The sequence below is a fragment of the Athene cunicularia genome (assembly GCF_003259725.1).
Source record: "Athene cunicularia isolate RWA chromosome 5 unlocalized genomic scaffold, athCun1 chr5_part1, whole genome shotgun sequence".
In the NCBI taxonomy this organism is placed as follows: Eukaryota; Metazoa; Chordata; class Aves; order Strigiformes; family Strigidae; genus Athene; species Athene cunicularia.
In genome coordinates, this window is record NW_020799101.1 from 41,000,158 (window position 1) to 41,022,330 (window position 22,173).

Here is a 22,173-nt window from a genome sequence, read left to right on the forward strand (position 1 = left end):
ACTGCATCTTTGCTTATTGCTTCTAAAAGAAAATTGAGTTGCCCGGTGACCTGTGTGTTGTGCATTCTCACACTGATCCACCGGCTGTGTAGAAGGGGCCTCTGCTGTGGCAGCTGCCTGATTTCCTGCACAGGCTCTAGGCTTCTGTGGCACTCTGGTTCCTTCTTAGCAGTGCAGAACCATTAGAGGTTTGTTACCATGTAGATCTAGATGCATCACATTTTGAAGTTCTGAACAACGAATAGCTGAGCGACTGCCTCACAGTACAGAATGGCCTTCTGCTCATCCCTGCTATTGCAGCTTCCGTTGGGGAAGCTCCATTTTTAGTTCTCTGGGGAAGTTCAGATATTGGATATCATCCCTGATCCTCACGAAGAACAGAATGAACGCATCAGTGAGTCGACTATGCACCCAGGTGCACAGCCTCTTAACCACAGGCACATGGAAGACTTGATGAATTCTGTTGTCTCCAAGCAAAGGAGTTACAGCTTCTGCGTGCTGGTAGACAGCACAATGGGAAAGAACCATGTAGCTGGGAACGCAAGGCACACTGCGAGGTGGAGACAGTACGGCCCACAGGAACACTGGAAAGCTATGTTTCTCTTGTCATATGCAACCACCTGCTAGTTTCCCTTCCCTGCCCCCATCTTCTTTCCTTCAAGGCAAATTCTATGTCCATGAAGACTTAGATTAAGACAAGCATTGTAAGCGACTCTTACTGGAACTCAGCTAAAATAGGGTTTGGAGGTTTTTTTTTTTTCTTTCCTTCTTTTCATGCCTGCTGAAAGTGAAATGTTGTAATGCAGCGCCTGTGTAACAGTACAAACTTGAGAGCACTGGTTCCCAGCATGGCTTCTTTTGCATTTGCTTTTTCAAGTTTCAAAGCCAGTTTCTATGGGAAAGACAAAAAAGTACTGAGTGGTGAGGAGACATGCTATCAAAATGCTGGGACTGCTGTGGGTACCTGAGTTCTCAGCCTTGCTGCAGGCTGTGCAGCCTCTGGCACACCACACAAACTCTGCATCTGCTTTGTAAAACTGTGCAGTGAAGCTACTGTTTCCACGCCCCCTGTTGTCTGCCTGTTTTGTTTGTTTAGCTGCTGCCTTTTAAGTTTATTCTTTCTAATATGACTCCACTTATTGTGTTCTTCCTGGCTTTGTGTCTCACTGTTGTTGGTAACTCATCTGCTTTCCAGCTCTGCATGTCAATATGTACAAAGTATCACAACCTGATGGCTGTCCAAACTAATAGCAAATATATTTTTAAAAATCCAGCTAGATAATATTTCTTTCTGTACTTCTCTGCTTCTGTTTTGCTTCACAAAGCAACGTGGAAAATTTTCCATAGCCAAATTTGCAGGCTCTTTCTGCTGCAGGTTTCAGGCACATGTATGAAGAAGAGGCATGAAAAAGAAATCAAAGGAAAAAAGAAACACACAGGATGAAAACAAGCCCCAAAAATGCCTGGACTGAGGTGTAGCCCCATTCTGCTTCTGGCCTGGACATTATCACTTCTACTGCATAAGGCCAAACTCTGTAGGACCTTCCCACAGCCTTGGCTTGAATTTTGCGTGATGTTTCAGTCTGGGTCTTCTTTTACCTCAGCCATTGTACCTCTGGTTTTGAAGTAGCTTGGTCTGGCTTTATAGCTGTCCTTCCTCAAGCTTGAACTACATGCAGATGTTTTCATATCTTGATTTGATTTGGTGGTTTTTGGTGTGGAAGAAAGTTACAGTCTGTCAGGTGACAGAGGTGGCTGTGTGAGTTTATGTTTACCCATCACTGTCACCCTGGTCATACCTCCATCCAGGCCATTTAAAACAATGCCCAGCTCACTGGGTGTCTCACTTCTTTGCTGCCTCTCTCCCATGGCTGTACCAGCAGTTACCGGAGTTTGCAAAACTGCTCTGCTTCCTGCCAGGTTAAACTTTACATCCCTGTGTTGACTGGTATCCACCTGAATGGGGGACCGTTGGCACGGAGCCTTGCTTGCTCCAAGTGCAACACAGTGATCATTCTGCCTGTTCCTCACAGCCCTTTCCCCAGCCACCATCCATTTGCTTAACCAGTGGTACAGCTTGGCATTTAACTATGCATATCTGAGGGTCGATTGTCTAATTTCACTGCTGGCCTGGTCTAATCTCTTACGCTTATTTCCAGGGGTGGTGACTGGGGGGAGGACAGAGACATATTTGAAATAAATGGAGCTGGATGATGCTTCATTTTGGCTGCTGGCAGCGACCTGTTTGCAGGAATGAAACTCCAGAAGCTGTGAGGGTCTCCACTTACAAGAAAGAGGCCTATGTGGTGGCAGAGAGTATGAACAGTGGGGAAAATCTCGGTTTTTTGATGGTGATGTTCTTTTTTGATGGTGATGTTTTTTTCCTTGCTGTAAGACAATTTATCAAGTTCTGTATCATGATAGACACATTGGGTGCTCAGCTTTCCCAAGGAAGAAACTAGTTAGAAGAGGTTGAAAGTTGTACTTGTTGTCATAGTCCTCTGCTTAGTGACTCCTCACAATTGAATAAAGATCTTGTAGTTGTCCTTTAAGGCACAGGAGAGATACTGTAATGTAGATTTAACAGGTGAGAAAACAAAGGGACAAAGTTTTCTTTCAAAGACCCCACAGCATCCATGAAGTAAAAATCAGAAACCTGGAAATGAGTAAAACTCCCAAACCCTCAAATGTTCCTGTTATGAATTTTAAGCTAATAATTTGATTTTTACATCTCTGAAGGAAGTTAAGGACTTAAAAGATAAGACATAGAGTCAAGAGACAGGAGTTCTGTTCCTGCTTTGACCACAGTTGAAAAATGGGTTAGAACTTGCATTGGAAATACTACTTGTATTTTTTTATCTGGAGAAAAGATCTCCCACTGTTTTGCCAGTTATCAGGCCTAGCATGAAGGACACAGCCAGCATAAAGATGAACCAATAACCAAATTGTATCTGATACAAAAGGGTCAGTACATGGGTGAGCACAGGGGGTACAAACAAGTCAATCAGATTATACATAATTGACATCAATCCCACTGATCCCAACAACACCACCACAAGACCAACAATGGGTGGAATAAATGGTGAAATGCAGTTTCCCATAGAAGGGATGGGAGACAATCAATTCAACAAGCCAAATACATAAAACCAAGGAAGCCATATACTGAATCTCTATACAGCCTGTGTTCACAAAAGCCAGAGCTGACTGGAGCCCAGTCCCAGGAAGGCAGGAGGTCCTTCCCCAACAGGGAACGCTGCAGAGTGCATCCACCTCACAGACAGACACTGCCCCTCCTGCAGGTGGTCCCAGCTTTTATCCCTCAGTGGGACACCTGACCTTTGCTTACTTAATGCAGACACCTGGGGCTCATTTACCCAACGGCTCTCCCTGCAGGGCCGGCACCACCCTGGAGGGAAGCCTAAAGGGAAACTCATCACCCCTTGGTGAAGGGCTGTGGGATTCACCCATATGTCAGCCTTAATTTGGGGCTTGGGGTTGAAACCCCAGCATTTCACCCTCTCATCCCATGCCTTGTGTCCATGTAGAAAACTGGCATGCTACTACACATTACTATGGTTTTTCAGAGTTGCTTTGCGATTGTATTTGGGAAGTACTTTGAGATCATTGAAGGGAGAGAGACACTGAAAGGAGAGAGATGCAAAGTCATGTATTTTAGCTTTCACAAGGGCTGTTTTTTGTTTTATCATTGCCTCAGCATGACTGGACAGAACTCCCTTTGGGGTTTAGTTAATAACAATCTAGCTGGATCAGCAGTATGAGGTTTCAGCATCTTTCCTTCCTCTCTCTTCAGGACTTGGGTGTACTACTTCATTCAGCAGACCTACATTTTTACAGGTGGGGGAATGGACCAGGCAGAACCAGGAGCAAAACATGGTTGGACAGAGGTTACAAAACTTCTTCTGAGCAACTCTTAGTGATGTATCTTAGCTGTAGGGAAAAATTCATTTAACATCATGATTGCATTGCTACTCAAGAGAGCAGAAGTGAACTGGGAACTCTTCTACCTAGGTCAGTCCAATACGCAACTCTGAATGGGCTTTGTCGTTAAAAGTGAGTGGCAGTAATGGAATTCTACAAATTAGGAAGAAGGAAGGATCACAGGAGCTAGAAGCGAAGGACAGACAGCCGAGGCTGCTAGGGAGTGAAGGAGTAGAAGAGGGTAGGCTGCCAGCATGCTGGTCTCTGGCTTAGTACCTTGCCTAACAGTGATTTCTGGCAGGTTTCAGTGAAAATGAACATCAGATTGGTGATTCACAGCCAGTGCCTTTAAAACAGCCTGCTTGCCTCCAGCTGGAGTAGGAGGAGAACTGTTGTCCCTCGATGCTTCCCTATCTTGCTTGCAGGCACGTGCTTCCTAACTTCCTACGACTGGCCCTCATGTGGCACTTCAGTCACTTTAGGCCATTTTCTGCCCCCTGTCCTCCTCTGCTACTTCCTTCGCGAGCTCCCAGACTGTGGGTAGTGCTTCCTGTAAAGGCCTTGTTCTCTCCAGGCACAAGGCATCTCCAGGTTGTGGCTGGTTTTATCTTTATTTTGGAGAGGGACTCTGCAACTGGGCCACCCTGAGTCTTCCTGCTCAGTTGGGGTGGAGAGGTGATCTCTTGTAACTGACCAGCAGATTACTTAGAGATGTTATCCGTCACCCAGAGAGAAAACCTGCAGATTTTCTTACAGGGCTAAAGATTTCAAAGGATGCTGAATGCGTCAATGCTAATCCTGCCTTGGGCAAAATGCCAGTCTGCCTAATGCCATTGTCGGTCTGACATTTGAGCTTCCATCCTAATGGATGCCAAAGCAGATCCCTCCACCTCATAGAGCCATTAATTAGAGCTTAATGACCTTCTGAGAGAAAGGCCTCGGAAATGAGATTCAGAGAATTTCCTACTGATAATGTGTGGCGTGCATACCAGGTTGGCCTGCTTTGGTCAGACTCTGAGCTCTTTTAAGCCAAATGGTCTGTGCTTCAGTTTACAGTAGCCACCTTTTTTTTCCCACCACCGTCACCTGAAACGTGAAATCTGTCCTGTGTAGAATGACAGCTTCCCCTACCTCTGAAGCCATTTTGGGACTTCACTAGGCAGTAAATGAGTTTTAAACTCTGCTGATACTGCCATGGTTCTTGGAATAATAACTCTGTTTACGCCCTAAAACTCTTTTCAGTCCTGATTACCTGCAATAGTGGTTTCTATAAATTTTTGCTTTATCTAAATTTTTCTCTGATTGAACAGAGAACCCATTTTTCATCTTTTTTTTGAGAAAACGCCACTCTTTTTTTTTTTTAACTAGACATTGAGTTCATTCTTAATTTTCAAGCAGTTTAACTTTGAACCTTCCTTTTTCTTAACAGAACTAGAATGGGGGCTCTCCAAAAGTCATTGAGAGCAGTTTTTACTTCTTGATTTTGAATGTATCGGTTTTCTTTCCTGTATATTCATTTAAGATTCCTAGGCTTTAACCTCTGGCTGTGAACTGTACTTGTGTGTTGATGGTGGAGTGTATGAATATGGAGCATTTGTTTCGTGAGAAATCTGGCTATGATTATGAGAGTTGGACATGTCAGTATTTTCTTTCAGTGTCTTTGTAAGGTGATTGGAAATTCTGAGACGTTTGAGTGGTACCGGTAGCAATCAAATATATTTTTCCAGTACTTTTCTTGAAACTAGCTGTGTACTCATCTACATAATGCTTTTGTCAGATCTCTATTTGATGTTCTTATAGTGCAGTTAGTATTGGCTTGCACAGAGTCGGAGGAAAAAACTCTGAATTTTAACTTGTTGGCACAGTCATGTACTTTTGCCAGAGTCACCAGCAGTTAATACTAACTTCAAAGTGGTTTCCAAGCATTTGGGTTCAGTTAATGCATTATGTTTTACTGTGGTTGGGTGCACATATCTAATGGCTGGGTACAGTAGTGTCCCTCCTAGAAGGCTATTTAGGACACATATGTCAGCTGATCTAGATCTTATACAACCCTCTGTTGAGACTACGTAAGAATTTTGAATGTGTCTTTTTTATTTTCTATACTCTAGTGCTTTTACCTGTGTTATTTTTGCCAAGCCAGAATCTTCAATTTCATTCTAAAGCAAACCAAAGCTGAAGAAAATTTGATTTTTTTCATCATATAATTTTTATAATGTGAATATTGAAATAAAGGTTTTTTTCAAATTTTCAGACTTACTGAGAGTAAAAAGATTTTTTTTGAGCTATTTTGAAAAATCTTGGCATGATCTTATAGTTGGAAAGGCAGGTAGGAAAAGAGGAAAGGCATAACGTTCAGTCCTTTCAAAGTGCACTTTATAAATTGGTACTAAACTTAAACTCATAAAAGAGAGCAAAGCTGTGGAGGAGCCATGGGACGTGCATGTGTGTACATGGGCAAGTCTGAGGCAGGGGTCTGATTTAGCTAGAAGCAGAATGGGAGCTTTTAAACATGGGTGGGAGAAGAGGAGGTTCTGGGATGTTTCTGAGGGGGTCTGCCACCTCCAAAATCCTCAAGGAAGGACATGGAGGTACCAGGGAGTTGTGTCTTCTGTAGCTGAAGGGTTCCCAGCATGTAATGCTAGGAGTCCCCCTTCTGTCCTAGCACTGCTTCATGATGGCAAGGCTCAGTTTTACCGTCATCTTTGTTTCTCTCACTCATTTTTTTTCTTTTTGCATGAATTAACCTCTCATTTCTGCACTGAGGATGCCATAAATTTACCAGTGTGACTCACAGAATTAACGTCCCACTCAGTGCTCTAAGGAAAAGAGACTGGCACCCCACAGCTCCAAGGCAAAAGGCTGATCGGACATGACATCATGGTATGTGTGACAGGGCACTGTGACCAACCCTCTCCAGTGATGGCCCAGCACACGGCTGACTGAGGAGGGGGGCGGTTCAGTAAGGCCTTTGGTCTCAGGCTCAGGAAGCAGCGTGGGATGTCCAGGCTGTTGCTTGCTCACCTGTGTGTTCATCAGCTACATTAACCATTTTGTTGGCTGCTGCTTTTGGTAGCAGGGTAACCTCACTGTTTCTTTGGGCTAGGATAAGTCGGTGCTGGAATTAGAACAGCACTTGGTTTTTGGAGGCTGAACTGATACTAGGACTGGCAAACTGTAAGTTTTTTTCATGTGTGTATTTAATAAGGATGAGGGACTGATTATTTGATAAGGATGGTAGACTGCTTCTTACTGAAGTCCTTACAGACCTTTCAGATACTGAAGGTGTAACACATGTAACAGACTGAGCTGTTCTCATTAAAATCCAAGAAATTACTGGGGCTCGCTTTTACCGCATTGATACTGGGTCTATCTGAAATGCAGTGCTAAGCTGTGTCTGACCTGTGGACTCTGAATTTCTCACCCATACAATGTGAAAACAGGGAAAAGCTCGAATTTGAGATTTCATGGCCCAGATCTATTTTGGTCCAGCGATAGCAGTAGGGGCTGTTGCCGTGCAACATTTTGTTTGGACAGCTAGGATTCAAATTCATTGAATTATATCTTCTGGCGAAGGGGAGGGAAGAGGGAAGAACAGATTGTTTAAATGTACGATTTTAATCATGTAGGAAAGTGGCAGGAGATGTTGTAAAACCCCGAACTTTCATACAGTTTCATTTAAAGATTGTAGATTTGACCAAATTTCTCTTTCTTCCCCTTCTTTTAGGTTCTGAAAATAATATTTATTATTTTTTACCTCCTTTTCATACCTCATTTTATACTTTTTTTCCTGGCAATCCTTGAAAAATGTTTAAAAATAAATGCCTAATGTTATCCCTTTGCTGCATGATTGTAAAACTACAGATAAAGATGTAAGTCAGACCATTTGGAAGGACTGACGCCAGACTGGAAATTGCTTCTACTTTAGATACTACTTGGGAACCCAGTGTAATAACTAGGCTCTGTCTCAAGGCTGGTGCCTCAAAAGACTATGGCTGCATTATAACTGCTTTCTTTGGGGGACATGAAGTAATTCCTTCAGGGAACAGAGGACATGACATAATAAGGCTGGGATTCTTTGGTGTGGGGTGGGAATGGTGGGAAGAGTTAACTGTATACATACAAGGCCCTAATTCTCGGACTTTCAAATCCCTTAAGCTCAAGGAAGCTGGAGTAGGTGTCATTTTAGGGAAGCATGTAGCGGAGCATTTACCAGGGTCAACTTGTACAAAAAATTCAAAGTAAAGAGGTTGCTGATTCCCCTTTGGAAAGGGGCAGGAGGGCTAGAGAGAGAAGTTGAGAGAGGATGGCATCAGAACCCGGCGAAAGAAGGCAATTCACCAGTCAGCACTTCCCTATCTCCGGAGGCTTGTGTTTAAGCACATCCATCCAGTGCAGCTGCAGCTTCATTTTAGGAATCAGGAAATAAGCTGAGTGGCAAAGAAAGATAGGACTTGACAGCTCTCACTGTTCAGGCTCTCCCCTTCGCACTGGGAGAGCAAGTAGAGAAGAGCTTTTCTCCTGCGGAAGCGTGTACCATTCACTGTTGGGCATCGTTGCTTAGTGGAGAAAATGGTAGAGAGAGAAAAGGACTTGTGGAAGTGTATGGCCCCAGCTGCCTGACTGAATTAAGCACGGTGCCTGTGCAGGTTTTGCTGACTCCGTGCCTCCCTGGGATCGGGGCTGGGGGGGACACAGGATGGGAGAGCAAATGACAGGTGTAAATCTGCTGACATTTTGTTTCCAGTGACTTTGCCATTAATGGCTAAGCTCGTGTTCTCCACTTTAACAAAACCCTTTTAGAGCCCCATTAGTGCTGCCTTTGTTTTTTCTAGTCTGTTTCATATATAATTGTGTCTTGTTTATGGAAAATCCTGAGGTGAAGTGGAAGCAATTTCTCTTCATTCCAGGTGGCAGCAGAGTGGAAGCCAAATCCCGCTCCTGCCAAAGACCAGCATGTTCCTGAGCCTTCGTGCTTCTTCCTTTTTACCCTCCCATTGTACTCCTGCCAGGACCAAAACCAACACCAACTTGGTGGGTGTTTTTTCTTGAAATAACTGAAGATGGCCTATGGGCTCTTTCACACCATTTTGAATTGTACCGCCTTTTGTGGAGCCTGCGGCGAGAGGGGACACCTGTATGCAGGCAGATCATACCCTTGATGGTGACACAGCAGGGTGCTGCCATCACATCTCTGCTCTTACAGTAGAGCTTTAGGCAACTGTATGTACCTATGGCCTGAACATCTCTTCCAGCAACTTCTGGTCTTCTGTGATTATCTGTCAGAGGTTTTTAAAAATGATAGTGATGCCACTCTCAGCAGCCAAGACTGATCACAAGCTATGTTCCCAGTGGGTAACAAGTAGAAGTTAGCACTCAGTGCTATTCACTCCTTGGCTTCTTAGAGGGCTACCTACCTATCTAGCTGTCAGCTAGTCCATAAATAATAAACATATGTGGGGCATTGAATATGCAAGCTGACTGAAGAATAACTCCTGCCCTGATAATGGTTAGTTACAGCAGTAACAAGAAATACTAAACTTCACATCTTTGTCTTCCTCTGTTACTTTTGGTCATTTAGTTGGCTTTTGTTAGATGGTGCCTATGTAACTTGTGAGTTACAAGGCTCACAAGAGGCCAAAGCAGTGCAGTCTGCTCATCATTTGCATAGTGGCAGTGGGGTGTCTGTGGTGCTTCATTGATAAACCTATGGAATCCTGCAGATTTTCAGAAGAGGTGTACAGAAACTGCCTTCTTGATTAACACTGTTTTCACATCCTAAGTCTCATGAAGCCAAACACTGGACTGAAGTAACTTTTATTTTTAATTCCTCTCACCCCCGCCCTTCCAAATTAGAAACATAAAAATGTTCATTTGGCTTCAAGGTAATGTTTCATTTAAAAAAAAAAAAAAGTGGGTTTTTTTTTCAGATAATTACCATAGAAGCCAGTGAAATATAAACTTGGTATGTCATAGAATTGCCTGATAACAGATTATTTCACCTGAACCTGAACTGCTCAGGTATTTTCCCAGAATATGAGAGAGAGAGGTTCAATTTGCTCTTCTGGATTTTCTCTCCCCCTGCCTCTCTCCTCAGTACCGTGTTTCTAAGTTCCTCTGAGTTACTATTGCTGTACTTCAAAACTCATCTTCATTCAAATGTGATCTGTGCTGTGAAGACGCTTGCTGACCCCATCCTAATGGCTGGTTAAAGCCACAGTGCACTGCTTATGTGCTGGTTTTCTTCTTCCTTATAGATTAGTCAGTCAGGACCAGTTTCTCTCATGACTTCAGTGAAGCTGGAATCAGAGGAATGTTAATGTCAGGTGACTGAGGAAGAGTGATGGGATACCCTGCAGTTGTTAATCTACTTTAAAAAACAAATAGTCCTTCCAAACTATTCCGACATCTATTTGCCACCCTGCTTCCTCTGCAGTCCCTTGATTTAGGCCTGTTTGCTTCATATTCTCTTGGACTTTAGGAGCATCTAAAGTAAAAAAAAACAAACAAAACCTGGAGGAAGTTATGCCTTCTGTTATTACATCTTCTGTTCATACCTTGCCACCTCCTGTTGCTGCCTGACTTAATACAGTCCCAGTAGACCTAGTTAGGGGACAGCTTATCCTGACAGGTACCCCGATGCCCAATATCAGGTGATTAAAAGCAATTGAACAAGAAACAAGGAAGCTTTCCTGTCTTGGGAGGGAAGCTCTGCAAGTGCCTCTAGGCATCACTAGAATGACTAATGATTTCCAAAGAGAAACTGTGAGCAGGAGATTAAAGTTTAGACATATGAATCTCCTATACATAAAAAAATGTGCATAGAAGATATAACTATATGTGTAAGTATCTGTATTTGCATAGAGTATTTGAATGCTAGAACTAACTTCCCTAGGCCAGCTGCAGTGCTGGTGTATGGGCAAGTACGCGTTACCATGTACCTCAGCAGACAGATGTTAGCAGAAGAAAGCTGTCATGTAATGATTTTAATTTTCTTCTTGTGGGCAAACTGGCTGAATTATTGATGCTTGACCTCGCCACCAGCAGCTTGTGTATGGAGGTGTAATAGCAGCTTCTCCTGCAGGTCACAGAGAAAGAGATCAGGTAGCTTCATCCTCAAGAGATGAGTTTACTGTTTCTTTCCTTTCCAGGTTGTGTTTTGATTGCTCAATTCATGTGGGTATCTGGTGTGTACTCTTTGGTCGTGTCCCTGTTATTCTGTGTATGATTTTGAGGGCTATCTTTATGTTCAGAAAAAAAACCAGACTCCCTTTTTTGTTTGTTTGTTGTGAGGCACATATGAGAGTTCTGGCTTTGCAAGAGTGGATTTCCCTGGGTTGATTCTGCTGTGCATGTATGTATCATTCTGTATGGCTTGGAGTACACCGGTGTTTGGCTAGAAAGAAGTGGGTGCTTGCATATTTCTTATACCCAGCTTTGCTTCAGTTTTCTCTTTTCCTTGTAATTTCTGTAGCAGTACTTCCCTCGACCTTTCATCCCATCTTGTATTTTTCCATGCCTACTTTTGTTTTGCACAGTCTCCCATCAGCTTCATCTCCCATCACAGGTTCCCCTACTCCTGAAAACTACTCTTTCTGCTCACCTGTCTGCTCTTTTCCACTGATTTTAACTTTAAAATGACCTGTACCCCAAATAATTTGTCTTAATCCCTTGATTAGTAATTTTAATGGCTTTACTTTGGATTTAAGATCTGTTTGCTTCACATGTTTATTTTTAGTCTGTAATCCTATTCAACATAGAAAATATGTCTGCATTTATAACCTGCTGTATAAATCCACAGTGCTATGTGTACCCGATTTTAAGAATTGTTCGAAGTAATCCATAAATTCAATAAAGGAAGGCAGCAAAACCACTGGGGTAAAGGTAGTAAATGAAGTGTTCTGGTTCTGAGGCATATGGGCATAAGGAAAGGGACAAAACTCAGTACCTCTGTGCTTCTTTCTCACTTTCATTTATGTTCCTTGGAAGCTATTTAGATTCATGCTACAGCTGTGCAAGGGAAGGATTCAGGTGATATTAACATGCTGATGGAAAAGCAAAAGGTGTCTCTGAAGGCTTCTGTTGCTGTCTTTTTACCTTTACTAATTCATCATGTAGCAGATGCCAACTAAGACCCTACACATCTGCACCATGGGTTAATGAATAAGTTTTTAGAGTGTCCTGTGCATTTTTAGGGAGCAGAACTTCTTTTCTGTAAAAGCTGGAGATACTAGGGCAGCCTGTGCAAAGGATGGATCAGGGTAGGACAGGACCAAGACACTTATCTCATTTGGTGAGTGATATTCCTTCAATTGTAGCCCCCAGTCTCTCTAAGAATTCCCTACTGTTGGCAGTGTACAGCACATGACAAAAGTTTCCATAGCTGAAAGACTGGAGCATGAGCTGGCTTAATGATATTTGGATTCTACTGTACTTCCTATTTAAAGAGCCTTTTTTGTGTTGTGACTTCTTATACTTTGGGTAACCCATCAACACTATGTGCCCGTTTCCTGAAGGCCAGATAGAAAAGGCTCGTGGTTGTCATTGATGTATCCTGGATATCAACTCAAAATGAAAAGTGGAAGCCTGATAGCTTGATAATGATCCCATGGGATGTCCGTTTATCCTCTGCATCATTTTCTAGTCCTTAAACACTTGGAGAATCACAGAACAAGTCCTCAATGTGTCATTGGCACCACTCAGAGAGGGTGCAGCAAGAGATGGTTCTGACATGTACTGTAGCATTTGCAGCCCTGTTATTGTGACCTAATCCCATGATAACATGAATCATTTTAATGGAGATGTCATCTGTGGTTTAAGCCCTCACCATCCGGTCTGCCATCATTACCTCCACTGAGTACAGCAACATAACTCAATGATACTGTTCAAATTACACCAACAAAAAATGATTGAAATGTTACTCTTGGCTTCTACTTTTACGAACAGTGTATTCATCTCCTGCAGCACAGACATCAAGCAGAAGAGGATATTGAGGGTAGAGGTGCTGCTGTTCAAGTGCAATTAACTTTTCCTGTCAAAAACCAATCATTTCCCTTTCTTAGGGTCTTTCACTGCAATTGAAGGACAGTACTTCAGCTGTATGGGATTGTAAAACGTGAAAGTTATAGCAAAATTCTGGATGCCACTTCTTTTATTCAATGAATCATCGGGAGTTTTTCCCGCTTTATTAAATCTCCTTCCACAGTGGGAACTGCAGCAAATATGAAAAGCTGAATGATTATGCATCAGTGTTGCATTGAAGGTCTGGAAAAAAAAAAACAAACAAACAACTAAACCAAGATATGCATTAGATGATAGTAGTTAATATTTGCAGTACTGGACGTGCAGCCGGGAGCTGAGGATTAAGTCAGATTGGAGGATCTCTGCAGACAGACAAATGAGAAGTAGTTTAAAGAACATGAAAAGCAGATTTCCACTGATCTGTGGCAGAATGATTTTCTCTCTTTTTCTGTGTATATGTATAAGGTTAAGAAGCTGTTCCTTTTAAGGAAGCTATGCTTTGATCAGGGAAGCAGTCAGAAGAGAATTGTTAAGCAAGAAGGCAGAGATATGTTATTTCTTGGCTAATAAACTTCCCTCTGAAAATAAATTGAGGTTCAGTTTAACTTTGTGTTGATCATGTGTCGGGGAACTCTTAGCCCATGGTTTCCGTTAATTGGCATTCTCATAATTAGCCTCAGCACTGATGGTGGAAGCTGAATGGGCCTCACATACCAAGTCCCTCACCCTCTTTTTCAGCAGTTCTTTCCCCTGGTGAGGACTGAGGTGTTTTAACATGAAGTAAAGAAACTTTCTCTGATGATGCCCACTTTTAAGTACGGGTAGTGAGCATGTGTTTCTCAGGAACATCACACAGGCTAGTGACTTGCTGGATGTCTAGTAATCAGAGGGCACAGATGATCTAAGGGTGAGGCAGCTATCCAGGATTTCAGAAACTTTAAGCTCAGTTCCTTACTCCACTATAAAATGTGTTCCTCTGGACTGCCTTGTAGAAATGTTTTGAAGATGTCCACAGGAGAGATTGCAAGGCATTCATGCTGCAGAATAAATAGTTACAGCCAGAAGTCTTTAATTAAGAACTGGTGTTAAAGTATTCAAAACTATTTAATCCACCTTATTGTCATTAGCCTAGAACTAATTGAAACTGCTGTCCTAGCATGCACCATTTCTAGTTTATATTCCTCATGATAAATAAATATCCACTTCTCTTAAATGAGTGGCCAGGAATGTTGGGAGAATATTTTCAAGGCATTAGAGCTTGGAGAGAAGGTGTTTTCTGAAGGCTGCTTCCTTTAGGGCAGGCATGCATGAACAGTGTTAAACAGCTATTTTATTATTACTATTAGCTGTTTTTTTCCATGTGTTTAGCATACGACAGCCTAGAAGTTGTCTATCCAAAGACAAAGCATGCTGCTTTTTGTTGGGGTCTTTTGGCTGTACTAATTTTTGTAAATAACAGATTTCATATTTCTTCCCGTCAGCATGAAAAGCACTTTCTACAGAGAGAACAGATCTTAGAATAAAATAATTTCATTGATTCCTGAGACCTAATGGAGCACACCAGAACTGCATGGATGCTGTGGACTGGCACTGGTATTGAGCTGAACATGGCTTTAGGCTGGGCTGCAGCTGGTGTAGGTCCCTCAGACATCATTTCAGCCACTCTGACTTAATGTAACCTTGTGTCCCAACTGTAGAAGAAACTGTTCTGTATCCTAGAGCAAAATCCTCTTCAGGATTCTGACGGTGGGCTGAAATTTAGCAATATTATTTTCTTTAAATCAAGTTGTTATTATTTAATGTCCTCAACTGCTGGTGAACTAAGGTGTGGAAAACCTGGGTTGAATCCTAGAAATGGGGTACCTTACCCTAACTGCTTCTAGCTCCTTCTCCAACAGCTTAAAGGTGATTGTAATTTAGAGTGGACATTAGAGATGGTTCACTTGTCTTTGTATTTTCTTTCTATTTGATGCATTGTCAAAAGAGAGGAAAATCATAGAATTTAACATAAATGTTAAATGATTAGGAAATGTCCCCCAATTTTCAGGAGTTAACTACACCAAGGTAGTTTCATGTACATTAGTGGGATTATTTAAATCAGTAGTAGTTTCAGATTTAGATAATAGCTTCAAATTATAAAAAGAAGATGTTAGGAATAGAAGAGAGTTTCCACTGTGATTATCAGTGAATGGGACAATCATCATGAAGCATGGATGTATAAAAGATCGGTTTCCTATAGCTGCAAATGCAGAAGAGAGGGCTCTTAACACACACACACACACACACACGGAGGAAAAATACAGGAAGGAAAGAATGATAAATAGAGTGGAAGCAGCAGGAATGTGAGAGAGCAACAAAGTCAGACTAGCTGCTCTGTATACTCTCTGTTGCCCCTCTTCTCTCTTGGTGCTCCTTCGATAACCAGGAGAGAATGGAACAGGCAATGTTGCTGAAGATTTTGGGGAATTGGCCTGAACGTTTCAATGTACAGTGCTCTGTAGGATTTACTTCTCATCTTTTTGATATGCTTATCTGCTCATGCAGGACATGTTAACTTGAGCTACAGTGTCCTCTGGATCAGTGGCGTGTTGAAGATGTCCCAGCTGCTAAGAGTTATCTTTCAATTCTAACATGGTAAATAATTGATTTAACTCAGTCTTCTTTCCCCGCGCTTTCTTTATTAGTGATCCATTTAATGGAGATGTTTAAAGTAAATAAGGATCTTGAAATATGCTCCCGAATTTTAAGATAACCTCCATTGCCCCCTCTGTGGTGTATGAGGCTGAGGAGTCATAAAGTATTCACCAGCTTGGTTCCTCTCTGTGACAAGGGGAGAAAGCTTTGATAAGAACAGGGAGAGAAACCTTTAGCTGACAAGGCTTATATTTGCCTATAGTCGTCTTCAGGCTCTTACAATACCCAGTCTGAGGACTGAAAACTTAGCATATCTGCTCCCAAGTGCAGGAAAACGTACAGCCATGGTTTCATCTCTCGCTGGAAAATGACAGATCAGTTTTAGCACCCCAAAAATAAAAAAAAAAAAAAAGAAAAAAGAAAAAGAAAGATGGCAACACCTCTTTAGCTGTACCACTTTTGTCGTCCAGAAGGTGGCAAAAAGGTAATTCAGTTCAGCCCCTGCAGAGAGATGGCACCTGTATTTAAGCATTTCTACGCTTCTGCTTCTTGGTACACCAAAAAGTGCAGCTAGGCCTTGAGCTGCTTGTGGACAAACAGCATATTAAATTCTACTCTAGTGTTGCTCATGTGAACTAATTAAGCCCATGAGAGTGTGCAAGCTATGGCTGAGAGTACCGTCTGATGTAGTGCTAGCGCTGAGGTGGCTGCGTGGCTGGGCAGGATTTCAGGACGATGGGGAAACTGCGTGTTCGAGCCACTCCGTACTTCCTGGAGACAAGAAGGGACCCTCTAGGTTATCAGAGTCCATCAATTCATTGGCTTGTTGGCCTTGTCTAGGCTATATTGCTATGGGCATGAATTCAGGACATGCATCTTTTCTTTCCATAGGCTGCCGTGTGGATGTTTCTGCCCATGAAGTACAGCAATAAACTGGCTCTCGGTCCCATTGATGTTAATAGCAAAAGTTGATCAGACAAGATTAGACTCATTCTAAGCATATAAGGGGCAGTGTGTGACCATGCATCTCAATTTAGGCTGAGAAATTCTATTTCATTAAATTCAAAGGTTGATGCTACTGATCCTGATAACTTATTTTCAAAATATTTATTATGAGCAATGTTTTGAACACAGATATTTTCACTTGCGTGGCAGGGAAAGGAAGACAAAGCAGGATGGTATCCTGCAAGTAAGAAAACATCAGGAAGAGTAGCTCCCTGTCAGCATTGCTAATTTACACCCCCATCAACATCAAATTGATCCGATTTCTCAAACCAAGGGATTCTGAGAAATAACAGAGCATGTGTAAGGCACAGCTCTGTACCTCAGCTTCTGGCTCCAGTTTCTCTGGCAGCTGTTGTTACAGCTTGGATTAGGTGTTAAATGTTTACCTTGACAACCTCTCTATTCTCTTCCATTCACTGAGCCTCTTGCTCAGGAGAACAGCAGCAAGTGATGCTTGTGTGACTCAAGGCTAGTTCAGGAATTGTGCTTTACAAGATGTGATTCTCCCTAACAATGCAGCAAACACAGAAGAGTGGAAACTGTTATTTTTTTTATGTTTTCTGGATGCATTAATCCCAGGGAAAGGACTCGGGAGAATAGCTATCTCCACATTTGTGTAGCAAATGGTCCACAGAAGCTTCCACTGAGCTCAGCTAATTGCAGTGACAGCACTTTCAGTGGGCTTTCTGCCTCGGCCCTGTTGTGTCAGTGGAGTGGTTATATACCTCGCTGTACTCCTCCTGTTTGCAGATGGGAGAAGCACCTGTTTCTGCTGGCACTGAGGCCAAGTCTGGGCTGAAAGGGTAATTTGTGCCTCCCACCCCAGAAGCGTGGTCTGTCTAGCCCGAGCTGTTGCTACTTAGAGGTCTTGCCACCAGTTGTCCTGCCTAACTTTGTCTTTAGTAGGTAGCATTGGATGAATATTTGGGAAGTATTCCTGCTGTAATATTACATTTAATTGCATCAAGCACTGATCTTCTTAAAATAAAGTATGTGAAAAAAGCTAAAGCCTGCAGGTGATATAAACATTGTTTTAGAACCAAAGTCTCTTTAACGTGATCATCAGAAATATTCCCTGATTTAAAAGATATTTCACAACATTTCATGGAGGTTACACCGATTTTAATTTTTATTTAATTTGATTTTCGAAAGGTCATCAGATGCTGTGATTTCCTTCTGACTCACTAAGCTCCACTTTGACACTTTGTGTGCTTTCAAGACTAATTTTAGCTTAATTACTTTTTTCAGGGGGGGTCAATATGGACAGAAAAAGGGTCAGTAGGTAGGCTGAGCTGAGGCTTGCTTGAGATTCTCAATTTTCCTCATTACAGTTTCCTAAAATTGTTCAGTTGCCAAGAAAATAAAGGAAACTGGCTTGTGCCTGGATGAACAAAATTGTTTAGTAATTTATGTGCAGTTTGGGCTTCTTACTTCACGGGTTAAAGATCTCCATGAAGAATTTAACAATTGATACAGCCAGTATTAAATAAAACCCATGTTTGAAGAAAGCTCCATCCCTTATAATTGAATAAAACCACTGAGAAATGTCACTGATCACTGCTATTTGTCACAAAGATGCCTTTAGGGATTTGGACAAATAGCAGAAATATCTTCTAAAGGCTGAAGTCATACATGTGCCGATGAAGACCTGTCTCTCTGAAGGCAGTTTTAATTGCAGTGTGTAGTAACTGGTTAATTTTTAACCTTGCTAAAGAGTAACTTTTAAATTAGTACATGACAGAAGTAATATTTTGATATTTGCTAGGAAGAGTTAACATTTCAAGCCCACAGGAGACAGTCTTTTACGATTAAGAGCTAAAATAACAGCATGCATAACCTTTCAGGTAACAAGCTAACTGAGCACAGCATCATCTTAGAAATACTGCTTTAGGGACGCCAGTCTTTTATAATAGCTTTTGTCTTTTTTTATATGTGCAGCTCCACTGTCAAACCAGACATGATACTCAGAATACAAGATAATATATCAATTTTAGCCATCACTGCAGCAGGAGCACATAGAGATAACAGTTTCAATCTCAAAACGCTATACAGGTCACAGGCTGAAAAATTCTTCTTTATTTAATGTAGGGGTGGAAGAATTTTCCCTCCTGGGAACACATTTGAGATGTTCTCTCCTCATGGCAAATCTCTGCTGTACATAACAAGTACTTTTAACAAATTTTTTTCAAAGGTCCGTAGTACTGCCCTGTATTTAAAATGTGCAAAAGATGCAGTAGTCAGCATGAGAAGCAGCTTAAAAAGTAGCTGTCTGGAAGATTTGTCCTTTAGATGAGCAGATGAGAATCCTGTGATTGATTGTTTGATTATGGGCATCTAGGAGTAAATATCAACATGGTAGACTGTGTAGCAGCTTAGAAGATGGAAAACTTAATTTATTTGTGTTCTGGACACCAATTTGCCGTGTGCCTTTGGGACAAATGTCAAACTGTGGTGCCCGAACGTGCCCATTGCTGTGAATTGAACTTCACTTTGTACAGGATGAAGCACTCCATTTCCAATTCCGAAGTTGATATTACTGAGCATTGGACAAATATCAGAGTTTAAGGGTAACTCTCTGCAGGCAGCCCTCCATTGCTGGAACACTCTTCAGGGTTTTTTTTTTTGAGGACTGGTTATTGTATTTGTTCAATTTGTGTGGTGTGCTTTATTTGATGTCTGTAAGCTATTGAACTGTCTGGTATTTCAGCCTCTTCTACAGACACAAACATTATTGGAAAATAATTCAGTGAAACCCCCTCCACTACTTGTGTGGATTTTGAATGATGACTGGTTTCTGGCACTGGAATAGCAACCACTGCGCTCACTGCTCTGTAGTGTACCAGAGGAGCTGTTTATTCATAACTGGTTTAGCTGCAGTTGACACTGGAAGCTGATGGCTTGTGAAAAGCCTTAGAATTTTGTATGTTATAGTAGCTTTTTTTTTTTTCTTTTCTTTTTTTACTTGGGTAAGAAGAACTTTTTTTTTTTTTTTGGATGCATCTTTTATAAAATGTTGATACAAAAATAATGTTAAAAATTAATTATCTCTGGTCACAAGTGTTTCCTAAGAAACAATACCACAATTTCAAAATTTGATGGCCATATCACAAAAACAGTGTGATAGTATGCATCACACTTTGTTGAATGTGGTTAACTGGATTTTTAAATGCTGGCTTAAGAGTAGGTCTTACCTATTGATTTTAGTAGTTTCGACAGGTTAATATGTGCTCCAGTATTAACAGGTGTCCTGAAGATAACATTAGATTTTAAATTAAAGAGATTTTAAGTCCTAATTCCCTACAGCTGTTCCAATGAAAGGATCTGATTTCATTGGGACTGCTTTTGTTGGTAAGGATTTGCAATCATGTCTAAGATATCTGTGGATGAAAAAGTGTCCTCAGGTAGAAAAAATTGTTTTTCATCTCACAAATTTAGTTTATAATTTAGTTTGATGTTGAATGTTCATAGATTCCGAAAAAGTCTCACATGAACTGGCAGAAGAACAGTCTGCCTGTCTCTGGAGCTCAGACTCTCCACAAGGTATTCTCCTGAGAGATCTGCTGTGCAAACCTGTTAGTAACTTAAATGATTCATGGATGAAGTTTTAGGAACTACCATTTAATGCAGACTGATGATTTTTTTTTAATGAGAAACTATGTCAGTATGTTGTTAAAGATCCATTAAGTTTCTTCAGAACAATTAGGTGACTGAATCTGCATAATTTCTGCTTTAGAGACAAATTCCCAGTAAAATGAGGACCAGTGGGATAGCAATAATATCAATTGCACAAATTCTTTGCAATTTATCAGACTTTTTTAAAAGGAAAATGTTCAGTGAAGGAAATTGTTCTATAATGCTTTTGGACAATCTTGGATGTACCTTATATTAATAATAATGTGGTTTTGAGAGCTACATTTTCAAGTCATTTTCACAAAGTTGGTAGATGGATTCGGTTGTCTCTTCTGAGCTCGTAATTGCACACTTCATATGCAAATACTACCCTACAGCAAAACCCACTGAAAGAGGTATGCATTAAATGAAAAAGGTGGGAGGATTATTTAGAATGATTGATTAAATTTTCAGCTTACCTCCTACTTACTGCAAATGATAATGCTTGTCCTGTGCTTTTCACCTGCAGGTGTCCTCATCTCTGTAAAGCACATTTAGATATGTAAAGGGAAGAGATACGTAAAGTTGCAGGCAGAATAAAGCCAAATCTTCAAACATGGATTGCAAAGGTTGATTTCAATGCCTAAAGTTTATTGTCCTCTGGTGTATATGACCTTAATAAGGATTTCCCAGTCAGTGAGGGCTCTGGTGGTTACTTGTCCCAGAATGGCACTTATTTAATCTTACTTTTTTTTCCCCAAAACCTGGCGCTGGCTCTGCACATGTGCCACGTCCTGCTCAGATGAAGGGAGCAATTGACTTAGATTTACAAATCCCCAATGGAGCGGACAACAAGTCTCCAAGTCCAAGCATTTATTAACTACCCACAACGTACTAATTGAACACACGATAATTGGCTAAGCATATAGAAAGTTATGGCGAGCAATACAATATGCCTTGCATTTCTTAATGGGAAAAGGAAAAGAGGGAGATAGAGGAAATGGGGAAATATGGATCACCGGTGAGGGTTCCAGGAGGTGGCCGTCTTTTTCTCTGGCATCCGTCTTCTTCGCTTCACTGCTCTCTCCAGGCCCCGGCCCCCACTCCCTTTCTTCCTCCCCTTGATTTATACAAACTTTCCTTGGGTCCATCCCCTAGGTCGACCCACATACCTACACGTATCCCATGTACCAGGAGGGGTAAGGTGTTTCATGGGATGATGTAATTAGCATGACCATGTCAGCCTTCGTTAGCATCTCGAGGGGTGTTAACTTTAATATGCATTTCGTGGATAATGAAGCAATCTTCATTCACCGGCCCTTGAAATTTGCCCAGGTGCCCCAGAGGAGGGCTGTCCTGTCTCCACAGGACTCCCTCCTTCAGCTGCATCTTGTGTTATCTGAGCAGCCTTATCAGCTTCAGCCTCCACAGCATGCACTCCGTGACTCATAGTTTTGTCTTGCAAGTGTTTGAAGCCTTTCTTCGATCAGCCTCACCTTTTGCTTTCCCGGGCTGTATTTCTTAGTTTCTTGCAGGCCTGGTTTCTCGTCTCTCACAACATGCACTTGGAGGTGATCGAGGTACCTGTGGTACTGGCAACTCCACCTGTCCCCAGAGGCTTAAATGGCCTCTTGTATACAGTACATAGTGCAGCCTGCAGCCTTTTGGCCCAAGCAATCTTCCCTCATACCGTCCCTAGACCTCTGCCACTTAGGGCTGCTACCACCATGTTTGCCAACGTGCCAGCAGCTCACACAGCATCCATGCCCGGGATTTTTGTCTCTTGGAAGTGATGAATGTAGTGCTGCTATCACCTCAGCCTCCTTTTTGGGCGGCTGGTTCCAGCAGTGTTTGTGTGGAGGCCACGCTGGTAAGCCTGCCCAGCTCCAGTGTGCACGGGACCTCACTCCTCACGTGGGCTTTGCCCGTTGACTAGTCAGATCACAGGTCAGGCACGTTCAGTTC